The sequence below is a fragment of the Salvelinus sp. IW2-2015 genome, linkage group LG27 (assembly GCF_002910315.2).
Source record: "Salvelinus sp. IW2-2015 linkage group LG27, ASM291031v2, whole genome shotgun sequence".
Lineage (NCBI taxonomy): Eukaryota > Metazoa > Chordata > Actinopteri > Salmoniformes > Salmonidae > Salvelinus > Salvelinus sp. IW2-2015.
Genome location: NC_036867.1, coordinates 28,065,455 through 28,081,269, shown reverse-complemented (window position 1 = coordinate 28,081,269; position 15,815 = coordinate 28,065,455). Strand labels below are relative to the sequence as shown.

The window sequence follows — 15,815 nt, the reverse complement described above, 5'->3', positions numbered from 1 at the left end:
TGAGGACKCCGGGAGTGTGGTGCCTGGAAAACAACCTCTCACTCAACGTCAACAAAACAAAGATGATGATCGTGGACTTCAAAAAACAGCAGAGGGTGCACCCCCATATCTACATCGAMGGKACCGCAGTGGAKAAGGTGGGAAGCTTCAAATTCCTTGGCGTACACATCACTGACAAACTGAAATGGACCACCCACACAGACAGTGTGGTGAAGAAGGCGCAACAGCGCCTCTTCAACCTCAGGAAGCTAAAGAAATGTGGCTTATCACCTAAAACCCTTATAAACTTTTACAGATGCACACTTGAAAGCATCCTGTCGGGCTGTATCACCACATGGTACGGCAACTGCACCACCCAGAACCGCAAGGCTCTCTAGAGGGTGGTGCGGTCTGCCCAATGCATCACCAGGGGCAAACTACTCAACCTCCAGGACACCTACATCACCCGATGTCACAGGAAGGTCAAAGAGATCATCAAGGACATCTACCACCTGAGCCTGTTCACCCCGCTATCATCTAGAAGGCAAGGTCAGAACAGGTGCATCAAAGCTGGGACCAAGAGACTAAAAAACAGCTTCTATCTCAAGGCCATCAGACTGTTAAACAGCCATCACTAGCACATTAGAGGCTGCTGCCTATAGGCATAGACTAGAAATCACTGGCCACTTTAAGGAATGGAACACTAGTAACTAATAATGTTTACATATCTGGCATTACTCATCTCATATGTATATACTGTATTCTATACTATTCTACTGTATCTTAGTCCGTTCCGCTCTGACATCACTCATCCATATCTATATAGTCTTAATTCATTCCTACTTAGATTTGTGTGTATTGGGTATATGTTGTGTAATATGTTAGATATTACTTGTTAGATATTACTGCACTGTCGGAGCTAGAAGCACAAGCATTTCGCTACACCCGCAATAACATCTGCTAATCACGTGTATGTGACCAATAAAATTTGATGTGTCATACAACCCCCCCACCACCAAAACACTCACACATAGGCTCACAAAGATGCAATAGCAAGCAGACACAAACACACACAGAGGTGGGTAGTAATGCACTACAAGTAATGCTAGTTACTCTCTGTGGGCTGTACTTGTACTCTTATTCAATTAATTTCTGAAGGAAGTACCTTCATTTTTACTCAGTTACATTTTACCAAATCCCTTCAGTTTCATAGATATTATATCATAGCTCTTACTCCAAAACATGCATTTTTTTTACTATTGGTTCACCTTTACGTCTGTAAAATGTTTCACGACCCATTGACCAATAAAATGTATTCTAAATTGCTTGTCATCAAAACTCTTAAGTCCATTGCCTCTCAAACCCTGTATCTCCACCAAGGCTCTTGAAGTGAAGTGCACATCTTCACTCGAGGAGACTTTTGTTCGTGGGTTCTTAGCCAGACGCGATCAAAGGTACAGCGCATTCTAAAAGTATTCAGACCCCTTGACTTTTTCCACATTTTGTTACATTACAGCCTTATTCTAAAATGGATTACATTGTTTTTTGTTCCCTCATCAATCTACCACAATGCCCCATAATGACAAAGCAAAAACTGGTTTTGACAATTTTGCAAATGTATTATAAWWWWTTTWWWWWWTWWTTAAAAAATATGACATTTACATAAGTAGTCAGATCCTTAACTCAGTACTTTGTTGAAGCACCTATGGCAGCAAATACAGCCTCGAGTCTTCTTGAGTATGACGCTACAAGCTTGGCACACCTGTATTTGGGGAGTTTCTAGCATTCTAGCATTCATTCAAGGACATTCATAGACTTGCCCCGAAGCCACTGAATACTTACAGAATATTTCCATCTTTTTATTTTTAAGGAATGTGMAAACATTTCTGAAAACCTTTTTATGCTTCATCATTATTGGGTATTGTGTGTAAATTGATGAGGAAAACATTTCATTTAACCATTTTAGAATATGGCTGCAACATAAAATGTGGAAAAAGTCATGGGGTCTGAATACTTTCCGAATGCACTGTAAAATGCACTGTAAATTGGACTTTATAATCGTTGCACTTTAATGACCGAGTATATATGTCTGCTGTTGAAATTATGTTTTGAGGGAGAGTCCAAAGGAAAATGGCTAGGTAGCTAACTAGCTAGTTCGCTTTGGCTAACCCAGAATCTGACAGAAAGTTGAATCTCCTGTTTTTAGCTCCCGGTATGATCTCTACTTGTTAGTTAACTAGCTAGCCATCTTATCATTGGCTTAAAGAGTGAACAGATAATCATATGTGTGTGGCGATAGCCAACTAGAGCTGAAATTAATTGTAATTCATGCTAATTAATGCTATTGAAATTGTGAAATTATTGCACATGTCGAGTACCATTTACCGTGGTACTGGAATTGGAATTGAGCACATTAGCTACAGTAGGTTTCAATCCAATTGGTGACAGATTTTCATGTGAATATTCTAAAATCCGCATAAAAAAAATWAAAAAAGCATTTACCCACCAGCTGTGCGTCTTCACCAAACTGACTTGTTGCAGATAAAATGCAGCGCTTGATGACGTAGTGCACGCTTTTCCGCTTTCATGTACCGATTACATATCTAATGTTCAATGTGTTTCAATCGCATTTACTTCGGTCTTGGCACGTGCGCTCTAGCCAACAGCTCGCATACAGTGTGGGAAGGCTCTGCGGGGATGCTAGTCTACATGATAAGATTATAGATAACAGTGAGAATGTTTATTTGTTAAAACGTCAGTCAAGCTTCGTTCATCCTTTCACCAGAATAAGGCCCTCGACATTTATTGGAAAGAAGCATCAAGCTTTAACCATGCACTTTCAACACCCTGTGAAGTTCATAATATATTTAATCTGTTACCTAATAAACTGCATGGTTTCCCCGAGTTGTAGTGGGAGGACCACAACCCATGCCATCACGTGACTCCAATTTTATTTCGATATGGTTATTAAATCAATATTTGCGCATAAAAAGGCATTTCCACCACCATTTCTCAGCTGTCGTGATTTTTTTTTTAAATATGGTATGACTTTACTCGCATGAAAACTGTGGATGGAAACGTGGTTTCTGATAGATATTATGTCAACTTTGACTGTAATTGAAACAGTGCAGCCTACAGACTTTGATGTCAGTCTTCATTGGATACTACCTGTGTTGAAACACGGTGCTGGCAGGCTTAATGAATAAATTCATGAAAAATCAATTGCACTGTTCTTTTTGTTTACAGTCACAGATAACAATAAAGGTGTAAAAAAATTACCAATYTAAATTTGTAACTACTACTTAAGTAGTTTTCTGATCGGATATTTTTTTTACTTTAGTTTCTTAAGAGGGCTAATTTTACTTAAGCAAACTGTACTGTTACTTATATTGTAATTTGCTCAAGTACAAATTTGCAGTACTCTACCCACCACACACACACACACACACACAAACACTAACCAACGTCACAGAATGGCGCTGTTCAATTGTTGGGCATCTTTTAAATTCAATACCATTCAAATGTGAAAATGTTAATGTCATTTTTTCTGAGACAGCAATATATGCATTAATGAATCAATTATACCATGTGTCAAACTCATTCCACGGAGGGCTGAGTGTCTGCAAGTTCTCTCCTCCCTTGTACTTGATTGATGAATTAAGGTCACTGGTTAGTAAGGAACTCCACTCATCTGGTTGTCTAGGTTTTAATTGAACGGAAAATCCCAAAACCAGCTGACCCTAGGCCCTTCATGGAATGAGTTGTACACCCCTTAATTATACAATCATACAATCAATTTGACTTTGTTTTTTGAAACCTAACTACACTGAACAAAAATAAACAATTTCAAAATGTTTAATGAGTTACAGTTCATATATGGACATCAGTCAATCGAAATAAATTCATTAGGCCCTAATCTATGGATTTCACATGACTGGGCAGGGGCGCAGCCATGGGTACCTGGGAGGGCATAGGCCCACCCGCTGGGGAGCCAGGCCCAGCCAATCAGAATGAGTTTTTCCCCAAAAAAGGGCTTTATTACAGACAGAAATACTCCTCAGTTTCATCAGCTGTCCGGGTGGCTGGTCTCAGACGATCCCACAGATGAAGAAGCCGGATGTGAAGGTCCTGGGCTGGCGTGGTTAAACGTGGTCTGCGGTTGTGAGGCCAGTTGTACGACTTGCCAAATGATCATTCTGTTTAATCAGCTTCTTGATATGCCACCCTGTCAAGTGGATGGGTTATCTTGGCAAAAGAGAAATGCTCACTAACAAGAATGTAAACACATTTGTGCACAAAATTTGAGAGATACAGTGGGGAGAACAAGTATTTGATACACTGCCGATTTTGCAGGTTTTCCTACTTACAAAGCATGTAGAGGTCTGTAATTTTTATCATAGGTTACACTTCAAGCTGTGAGAGACGGAATCTAAAACAATAAATCCAGAAAATCACATTGTATGATTTTTAAGTAATTAATTTGCATTTTATTGCATGACATAAAGTTTTTGATCACCTACCAACCAGTTAAGAATTCCAGCTCTCACAGACCTGTTAGTTTTTCTTTAAGAAGCCCTCCTGTTCTCCACTCATTACCTGTATTAACTGCACCTGTTTGAAACTCGTTACCTGTATAAATATACACTGTCCACACCTCATCAAACAGACTCCAACCTCTCCACAATGGCCAAGGACCAGAGAGCTGTGTAAGGACATCAGGGGTTAAACTTGTAGACATGCACAAGGCTGGGATGGGCTACAGGACAATAGGCAAGCAGCTTGGTGAGAAGCAACAACTGTTGGCCAATTATTAGAAAATGGAAGATGTTCAAGATGACGGCAATCACCCTCGTCTGGGGCTCCATGCAAAATTCACCTCGTGCACAAGACATAAATGATCGCCCAGACTACACGCACTGTCAGACCGACTGCCACAGCTGCTTAACCCCGGCTCAGCTGCAATGTAAGCCAGCGCATGTCCAGGCCCATCTGAAGTTTGCCAATGACCATCTGGATGATCCCAGAGGAGGAATGGGAGAAGGTCATGTGGTCTGATGAGACAAAATAGAGCTTTTTAGTCTAACTCCACTCGCCGTGTTTGGAGGAGAGAAAAGGATGCGTACAACCCCAAGAAACCAATCCCAACCTGAAGCATGGAGGTGGAAACATCATTCTTTGGGATGCTTTTCTGCAACGGGGACAGGACGACTGCACCGTATTGAGGGGAGGATGGATGGGGCCATGTATCGGAGATCTTGGCCAACAACCTCCTTCCCTCAGTAAGGAGCATTGAAGATGGGTCGTGGCTGGGTCTTCCAGCATGACAACGACCCGAAACACACAGCCAGGGCAACTAAGGAGTGCTCCGTAAGAAGCATCTCAAGGTCCTGGAGTGGCCTAGCAGTCTCCAGACCTGAACCCAATAGAAATCTTGGAGGGAGCTGAAAGTCCGTATTGCCCAGCGACAGCCCCGAAACCTGAAGGATCTGGAAAAGGTCTGTATGGAGGAGTGGGCCAAATTCCTGTTGCAGTGTGTGCAAACCTGGTCAAGAACAACAGGAAACGTATGATCTCTGTAATTGCAAACAAAGGTTTCTGTGACCAAATATTAAGTTCTGCTTTTCTGATGTATCAAATACTTATGTCATGCAATAAAATGCAAATGAATTACTTAAAAATCATACAATGTTGATTTCTGGATTTTTGTTTTAGAATTCCGTCTCTCACAGTTGAAGTGTACCTATGATAAAAATTACAGACCTCTACATGCTTTGTAAGTAGGAAAACCTGCAAAATCGGCAGTGTGTCAAATACTTGTTCTCCCCACTGTATATGCTTTTAGTGGGTATGGAATATTTCTGGGATATTCATGAAACATGGGAGTAACACTTTACATGTTGCGTTAATATATTTTTGTTCAGTATACATAAGGCTAATATTTTATTTGAATGGTAACTATGATAAACTGGGTAAATAAACATGTACTGTAGCTTACGCCTATTCACAATACAGGTGAATGCATATTCATTAGGAGTGTGTGCATGCATTAAGTTATTGTGCTTGTTTTAGCTGTTTTCAGTGGAGTCTATGGGGGCTACAGTTAACAACCTGTTTCCCTTCCATTTGGGACTTATTATACTGATAAACATAATTTGCATAGAAGTAGCAATCTCTTATGTTATAAACGTGCTCTGTTTCTTTAAGACCCAGTCATTCAAGAGGAACATGCAGCAAGTTCATGTGACAAAGAGACGTGAGGGAGAGACTAGGGGCCTCATTTATAAAACTTTGCAGAGGATTCACATCAAAAGGTGGTGTATGGACGAAACATAGAAAGTGCTGACGCCAAAAATATTCTGATTTATAACACAGTGCGCACGCACGTCCCACGCCGGTTTCACAATCAACTCTAAATTTGGCGCACGTGAGCGAGCGTCTTGTCCCACCCTTTTAACGCCCATAGTTGCCTATAGTCAGTGAAATGCCCCTAATTAATATTCATCCATACTGACTGCATGACGACAAATCCCGACAAAAAGGCAACAAAAAAATTCACCCAGTGTGAAATGAAAGTTCTTGTAGAGGAGGTTGAAGCAACAAAAAATATATTGTTTGGTGGACACAGTGTGGGCATTACAAATGCCAAAAAGCTGTTAGAGTGGCAGCTTGTGGCGGACGCTGTGAATGCTGCTRGCTCAGAAGGTCAAACCCACTCAGAAATAAAAAAAGACGTGGTCCTACATAAAAGTGGAGGCCAAAAGGCGCATAGCCTTACACAGACAAAGCGTTTGTGCCATGGGTGGGGGACTGGGGACACCGGAGCTCAACCCCCTTGATGAGCGACTTGCCAGTATTATAGGAGAATCCCTCCTGAGTGGAGTAGTGACGGAGTTGGAGGGTGACACGGACATGCAAGACGCACCGGATGATCCAGGTATGTACTTGTAGCGGGTCTTATATGTACCACAGGAGAACCAAGAAATGAAGAGCGACACCACGGCTGTCTTTTAGGCTTTTATGTTGATCTGCAATAGTATTGTGAAAAGACAGGACAGGAACACATCAGTCTCCAATGCACCATCTGACAAGTTGTTCTGTCTCTCTCAGTGTTCTCTCGGACTCACACAAATCACATTCATACATAAAGCCATAATGTATAGTATAAAATAATAACCAGTCCTTAATACAACAAATGTATAATCTTAATTCTTAGACAATAGAACCATACCTGCAATAGTATTGTGAAAAGACAGGACAGGAACACATCAGTCTCCAATGCACCATCTGACAAGTTGTTCTATACGGGAGCATGAAGAAAGGTAAAACATATCCTGTCTCACATCCCCAATACATTGTTAGGTGCTTTCAGTGTTGACAGTACCAAAATACAACAACAAAAACGACATCTCCCATAATACAATGCCATCACCAGTCGGCAGCTCAGCTAACCGTCTGCATCACTGTTGCTAGATAGGCATGCTAGCTAGCAACAGCAGCACTTTTAGCAATCTGTAAACTATATTAATAACAACAATAAAACTCTGAAAATTACATGTTTCAATAGTCTCACACTCCCTTATAACAATATCTACAGCATTAACCTTGGGATGTTTTATATATTTCACGTTATGGTCTTCTACAAAGGAGTAATCTGCAACACATAACTTTCTCTCTCAGTGTTTTCTCGGACTGAGGATAATGGGAGCTACGGGTGGTACCAGGGTGTTTGTAGGTGATGCAAGCACCCAGATGAAATAAAATACATTTAATGAAACACAACCCGATGATGTTAACATCATCCAGCTACTGTAGCTGCCTACCTAACATCAACAGGCAGCACCAGTTGCGCAACAATTAAAAATAGACACCAAAAGTAAAGTTCCTGGCGATCATCGCGATCTGACTCCCCCCTTCTGTCTGAACTTGGAATATTCCTGTTCGCGGGCTTTGGCCACTGACCCTCAACCTGGTTGTTCTGTTCTGCCTTGTGTACTATTCTAATAATTTGAAGTTTGATGGAATAACCATTTTAACTCTACTACATAATTAGTATTCGCTCGTTTGAAAAGAGTAAACCAAATGCATTCACGTTGCGTTTTAAACATTTATTTACACAATTGTGACATTTTCTATTGTTTTTAGTCGCTGCGTGCTCCAGCGGGGTTGGTGGTGCTGCAGCTGAGCAGGAGCTGAGTGCGCCCAGCCCCKGCGACTCCACTGCACCTCACAACCCACCAGCGGCCGTGTCCTCCCAGATGCAGTCCTGCAAACGCAGAGAGACACCATCAACGCTATTAACGAGGTTGCCATGGAGTTGAAATGGGACAGGCACGGCTACAGCACAGAGATCCAAGAGAACAGCTCTTGGTAATYGGAACCGGTTCATAAGCCACTCATCATCATTGGCCAGTAMATCTTGCTGGTCTCTGAAAATTCGCTCTCTCCGAATTTTTCCATTCGCCAAATCTTCCAACAGTGCCAAAGCAGCCATTGTAATTGCATGCCTTTTTATACCCACCCATTTGATTCTCAAAGCAACCCAACTGCATAACACCTTCAGGTGTGGTAATTACCCTGATTGTAACTGACAATGACAGGGCCATTATCACATTGACAGTTCTGCGCAACGAACATGTGATAACAATATGAATCTGTGCACTTGTATCTGCCCGACATCGAAAACGGCATCAGTTTAAATGTAATTTGTCTTACTGTTCACCTTATTATTTATGAGAATACATTTCTTAACATGCAAGTATTGTTAAATAATTACAGATCCAATTAAATATGATTCCCGAATAGATTATGAGGGGTATTTTGCAAAAACAGATCTGTTTGTATTTATTATCCTAAATCATGTTTTTTTGTGTGTGTGCACTCCGGAGAACTCTTCATATATAATATGTGAGAGGTAATATTTCGATTCATTTTACACAATGGTATCAATTTCAAAGAGTTTCTCGAGTTTCATCCTTCTGCCATCGGAGTCGCAGTTTCTCATTTCTCCAGGTTATGTGCGTACATATGGGTCGAAGTGTCGTGGAGGACCGCACATTCTCCCGTCAAGTTATTATTCTTTTTTTTATTTTTATAAATCTCCAATTTGGCAGCGTTATCAGATATCACAATATTGATTTTCACTGCTACGCAGACGATACACAAWTCTTTACATTTGTGTCACCAGAGGATTTTAGCTCCACAGACTAATTATTAGAGTGTATTAGTGATTTAAATACTTGGATGGCTCACAACTTCCTCCAGATAAATCAAGACAAGACCGAGGTACGTATAATTGGAGCCAAAGCACAGAGAGAGAATCTGGCCGCACATTTTAATTCACGGACGGTAAAGAAAAAAAACACCAGGTATAACACCTAGGTGTCATTTGCGATTAACTCAATTTCAAATCACACATTAGGAATGTGACCAAAATAGCTTTTACCACTTGAAAAACACTGCCAAAGTGCGGCCGTTTATATCTCAGCCTGATACAGAGAAACTCATCCTTTTATTACAGCTTGACTACTCAGCTTGACTACTTGACTAATGCTCTCGAGTCTGGTCTACCCATGAATGCCATTGCCCAACTGCAAAACATACAGAAAGCATCAGCAATGGCACTGTCCAAGACCTGCCGGAGAGCACACATTACACCTGTTTTAAGGTCTCTGCACTGACTGCCTGTGAGTTTTAGAATTCATATTAAGATTATTCTATTGGTTTTAAATCGATCCACGATTGTGCAACCCAAAACATATCACACATGCTTTTAAGTTATGCACCCAGTAGGTCCCTCAGGTACTCTGGCACTGGCCTTTAAACTATCCCAAAGCCTAGGACCAAGAGGGATAGACAGGCAGCTTTGAATTATTATGGCCTCTGTCTCTGGAATAGCCTGCCAAAGAACCTGAGGGGTACTGAACCTGTGGACATATTTAAAAGCACATATTTTTAGCCTTGCTTTTCCTTGGGGGGATTTTTTTAGTCTTTCCGTTTTAAAATTGTTATTCTTACATTTTTTTATCCTCGTGTTTATTGTGTTGTAAATATTTCAGTTTTTATTAAGTGCACTGTTGCATTCATGTCTGAAATGTGCTACATAAATGAAGCTTGATTTGATACCGGTCGTGTTGCATTATTCAAGTATGTTAACTTCTGTGCAGCATGAGTGGGGAGCTAACATGATGCAGCCCAGACTCCCAGAGGTTCCGCAGGACTGACTAGCTAGCAATGAGTAAGTGGAGCAGGCAAGAAGCATGAACGGTGTGCTCACGCTGTCAATGGGACAATGGCTGCACTGATAGACAGACTTGATCCTCCATCAGTATACGACGTGACACACATTTGACCAAAGAACGGTATACTGTGCAACACTAATGAGATCAAAACCGAGCTGTAGAAAAACACACCCCACAGAGTTCTGTTCATCATAAAGAGATGCTCTTTCCATGACAGACTGACCAGGTGAATGCTATGATAGCTTATTGATGTCACGTGTTAAATCCACTTCAAATCAGTGTAGATGAACGGGAGACAGATTAAATAAGGATTTTTAAGCTTTGAGACAATTGAGACATGGATTATGTATTTGTGCCATTCAGAGGGTGAATGGGCAAGGCAAAAGGTTTAAGTGCCTTTGAACGGGGTATGGTAGTAGGTGCCAAGCGCACTGGTTTTTGTCAAGATCTGCAACGCTGCTGAGGTTCTCTCAACAGCTCTGTGTGTATCAAGAATGGTCCACTASCCAAAAGACATCCAGCCAACTTGACACAACTGTGTGAAGCATTGGTGTCAACATGGGCCAGCATCCCTGTGGAATGCTTTCGACAGTTTGTGGAATCCATGGCCCGACAAATTGAGGCTGTTCTGAGGGCAAAAGGGGGGTGGGTGCACCTCAATATTAGGAAGGCGTTCCTAATGTTTGGTATACTCAGTGTACAGCACCATAACAAACCAAAGGACTCCTAAAGTAACAATGACAAATTGCATTGAATAAAAGGAGTGAGATAGATCAACATAGAGGAGAGAGAGAGAAAATAAAGAGAAAAATAAATGATAGACAGAGGGATCGAGAGAGAGAAAAAATGAGAGCGAAAGATTGAGACAGAGGTACAGAGAGACTCTTGGAGCGATGCTGATGTGTAATCAAAGGCATGTAGACGGAGGGAGTCCTTGCATGTTTTGATGTGATCAGACAGGTCGTTCTCACAGACATTCCGATGCATTAGGATCAGGACTCTGCCACCACCTGTTTCCTCTGTCTAAGTTCACAAATACACTGACTCCAGGGCTCTCCCTATACACACACAGACATAAGTGCTTCAAGATAAGTAGGCACACACACCAGGAGAACTAAGCCCTATCATATATACTGAACAAAAAATATAAAAACGCAACAATTTCAAAGATTTTGCTGAGTGACAGTTAAAATATTAAAGGAAATCTGTTCGTTGAAATAAATGAATTAGTCCCTTATCTATGAATTTCACGACTGGGCAGGAGCGCAGCCCTGGTTGGGCCTAGGAGGGCATAGACTTGGGATCCAGGCCGACCCACTGAGGAGCCAGGCCCAGCCAATCAGAATGAGTTTATCCCCCACAAAATGTCCTTATTACAAACAGAAATACTCCTCCGACGAGTGCTGAAGCGCGTAGCGTGTAAAAATTGTCTGTCCTCGGTTGCAGCACTAACTACAGAGTTCCAAATTGCCTCTGGAAGCAACGTCAGCACAAGAACTGTTTGTCAGCAGCTTCATGAAATGGGTTTCCATGGCCGAGCCGCCGCACTCAAGCCTAAGATCACCATGCTCAATGCCAAGTGTTGGCTGGAGTGGTGTAAAGCTCGTCGCCATTGGACTCTGTAGCAGTGGAAAGACGTTCTCTGGAGTGATGAATCACGCTTCACCATCTGTCAGTCTGACAGACGAACCTGGGTTTGTCGGATGCCAGGAGAACGCTACCTGCCCGAATGCATAGTGCCAACTGTAAAGTTTGGTCGAGGAGGAATAATGGTCTGGGGCTGTTTCTCATGCTTCGGGCTAGGCCCCTAAATTCCATTGAAGGGAAATCTTAACTCTACAGCATACAATGAAATTCTAGACGATCCTGTGCTTCCAACTATATGGTACCAGTTTGGGGAAGGCCGTTTCCTGTTTCAGCATGATAATACCCCTGTGTACAAAAGTGAGGTCCATGCAGAAATGGTTTGTCGAGATCGGTGTGGAAGAACTTGACTKGCCTGCACAGAGCCCTGACCTCAACCCCATCGAACACCTTTGGGAGTCCAATTCACAGACATAAGTGCGTGAAGTCCAATGGTGGGATGAATTGGAATGCTGACTGCGAGCCAGGCCTAATYGTCCATCATCCAGCAGCATACCACCCTGCATACCACTGCTGGCTTGCTTCTGAAGCTAAGCAGGGTAGGTCCTGGTCAGTCCCTGGATGGGAGACCAGATGCTGCTGGAAGTGGTGTTGGAGGGCCAGTAGGAGGCACTCTTTCTTCTGGTCTAAAAGAAATCCCAATACCCCAGGATGCTGCCCTGTGTAGGGTGCWGTCTTTCGGATGGCATGTTAAATGGGTGTCCTGACTCTCTGAGGCCATTAAAGATCCCATGGCACTTATCGTGAGAGTAGGGSTGTTAACCCCGGTGTCCTGGCTAAATTCCCAATCAGGCCCTCAAACCATCATGGACACCTAATAATCCCCAGTTTACAATTGGCTCATTCATCCCCCTGTAACTATTCCCCAGGTCGTTGCTGTAAATGAGAAYGTGTTCTCAGTCAACTTACCTGGTAAAATAACAAACAAATAAAATAAAATCAGTAGCCTACCACACTAATGCTCTTGTGGCTGAATGTAAACAAGTCCCCRCAGCACTGTGCCAACATCTAGTTGAAAGCCTTCCCAGAAGAGTGGAGGCTGTTATAGCAGCAAAGAGGGGACCAACTCCATATTAATGTCCATGATTTGGGAATGAGATGTTTGACGAGTATGTGTCCACACACAATTTTGTCAATGTAGTATATGTCAAGTCTAATGGTCAATTATCTGATGAATAGACAAACATTAAGTTGGAGCTCATTATGAAAGGTGTCCATTTGCTGCTGTCAACATGCTCCCGCACCACAAGCTTCCATTAATTCAAAATGGCAATCACGTTCTCCCACCACGAGCGTGACAGTTTGTCTGACGAGAGAGATAGAGAGCAGATGGGTAAATAAGGCTAGAATGGTGTGAGAGAAAAAAACAAGTAGATTTGTTTTTGTCAAAGCTGAGAGCGAGTGGAGAACCATGTATGGTAGTTAACTTCATTAGCAGGAGGCAGTCCTCCTCCTTCCCACCATGCACTTCACAGCGAGCGCCATTGACATCCCGCTGGCTTACTGTCACACACACATCCTCAGTGTCTAAACGCTATCGAGTGGCCGCGGTGCATGAAGCAGAAAAGACAGGCGTATTGGATTCTAACGCTTTAGATTAAACTGATCAATAAGGCCCATTTGAGTTCTGGTGAAGAGAGAGAGCACTAGGGGAGAAAGCGAAAGAGAGCGCTGGGGTGGTTTGAGTGATGAGAAGAGAGATAAGAGAAGGAGAAGGGGAGAGAAGGACAGGCTGAGAGAAGGAGCGAGGGAAAAATTGTGTGTGTTGGTAGATTGCTGTGCAGCTGCAGGGGTTGTGGGAAGGAACAGGTAGTAGGTGGGGGGCAAGGGAGTGTGTGTTTTATAGTACAGTGTGAACGTCAGTCAGTCAGTCAGTCAGTGAGTGAGTGAGTGAGTGAGGTGAGGAGAGCTGCAGCAGGGTCCAGAACAGCAGGAAAATAAAATCTCTTCCAGCCGCTGATTTCCCCGAGGAGAAGGGAGAGAGAGAGGGGGATGAGGAGCAGTAGTGGGGAATGGACATTTGGCCTTGGCTATCAGTAGAGAGATACAACTAGTCTCATCTTCACCACTCCAATCCTGTTACTAACCTTACTGCATCCCTTTCTACAAGTCACCCAATCTCTTGTATCTAATGTGTGTCTACGAGGCTAGTTTTTAAACATAGGCTATTACAAGTATGAAATAATGATTAGAGATGTGGAACAGACATTTCCTGAAGGAACAAACCCAGTTAACAATGTAAATATTAGAGGGAGATTAAGCCGGAGGCCTTATACCTTGTGACCAGAGTTTTACAGGCACAGTAAAATTAGACCACTGTCTAAAAGGGAATCAATGTAAGCTGTGTGTGTGTGTGTGTGTGTGTGTGTGTGTGTGTGTGTGCTGTCTCTTATACACATCTAGATGTGTATAAGAGACAGGTGTGTGTGTGTGTGTGTGTGTGTGTGTGTGTGTGTGTGTGTGTGTGTGTGTGTCCTGCTGCATCCCAAACGATTACATATTTCATTACCCCAAATCTACAAAACACTGGGTCAAAGCCAGGAGAGCAAACAAAACCAGACAGGGTGTGCAGATGAGCAAAACAACCCTCCAATCCCCACCTAGAACCAGACACACAAGCACATGCAAGATGGCAACACAAACACACAAACTCACGATAACATACACAAGAAGCTACAAATTAGAAGGTAAGCACACACACACAATCACAGGGCTCTGGCACAGCCCAGCAGCGGTGCAGGCTAATAGCGTTAGTGCCTTATCTATGTAACCCTTGTGTAGTCTTAACATTCTGTATAGTCCCTTTGTCTTTAGGGTAAAAAAATGACCCGCCTACACTAAACCCCTAAAATAAAGCAGCTTAATCTAATTTGAAACCCCAAATCTATTTTGCATGAGGAAACAACCTGTCATTCATCACAAACTTTGTGAATATCAGGGTTTTCCCTCTTCACAATGCAGAAAGACTGCATTTAATTAGTGGACACCACTCATTTTTATTACAACACACCTGTCATAATTGTTTTCTGTACTAAAGTAGATTATTATTAAAAGGTACTGCATAGGTGTAAACATTCMTTTTTTAGCAAGAGACAGCACTTGTWTAGCCTAAGAAACTAGCATAAATGTGCAGAAAGTAGTTTTGAATGCATTTTATTTAAGGGAAACAACAGTTATGAACTTTTTTGGCAAYATAGTAATATATTCTTATATTACTGTACAATGAGAAATCAACTACAAAATACTAGTCTTCTCCCATTTGACGAACCATTGCCCCACAGCTTTCACATGCGCTGCAGAGGCTGCTGTGCGGGGGAGGCGGTCCCTTCTTTGAATGTGTGGGGTTACAAGTGCCTTTCCCAGCTGCTCCAGGAACACCCTCCTCTTGTTCCGCTTTATAGGCATCCAGGTAGGGTTGATCTTGTTCCATATCATAAAGGCATTGTATGAGTACACATCAATGATGTTATGGAAGATGACCAGGGGCCAGTCATCCACCTGCAGCTGTAAGTTACAATCACCTTGTCCAGGTTGTCCATGCCTCCTTTGTTGTGGTTGTAGTCCAGGATGATAGCTGGCTTCCTGTCCTCACGATCAATGWTCTCAGGTGTTTTGTGCAAGAGGACCACATTATTGTTCCTATTTGGGAGTTAAGAAACTAGAGTGAAGGTGAAGGCAAACTTTGATGAGAAGGCTTCTCTCCCGTTTGTTGCGAGGAGTGCAGGGGGGAGCTCAGGCTTGTTCTTTCTAACTGTGCCAACCATGGTGATATTCCTCTTCAGGACCTGCTGGCTGAGTTCAATCAGTAGTACACAATCTCAATTTCTCATTGTGTGTGTRTATATGCACGCATGCACAGCGTAGATAGAGAAACCAACACACACAGCAACAACAGTGTTCCAGATGAAGGGGATTTGGGAACATGGCGAAACGGTTGGAGCTAATGAACGCTCT

General features: G+C 42.5%; 1 protein-coding gene across 3 annotated transcripts in view; it reads right to left on the bottom strand.

The window, feature by feature from the left end:
* The window catches only part of LOC111953620 (neural cell adhesion molecule 2-like), a 396,017-nt gene that overhangs the window by 336,561 nt on the left and 43,641 nt on the right, over nucleotides 1-15,815 (bottom strand). The window lies entirely within an intron of this gene.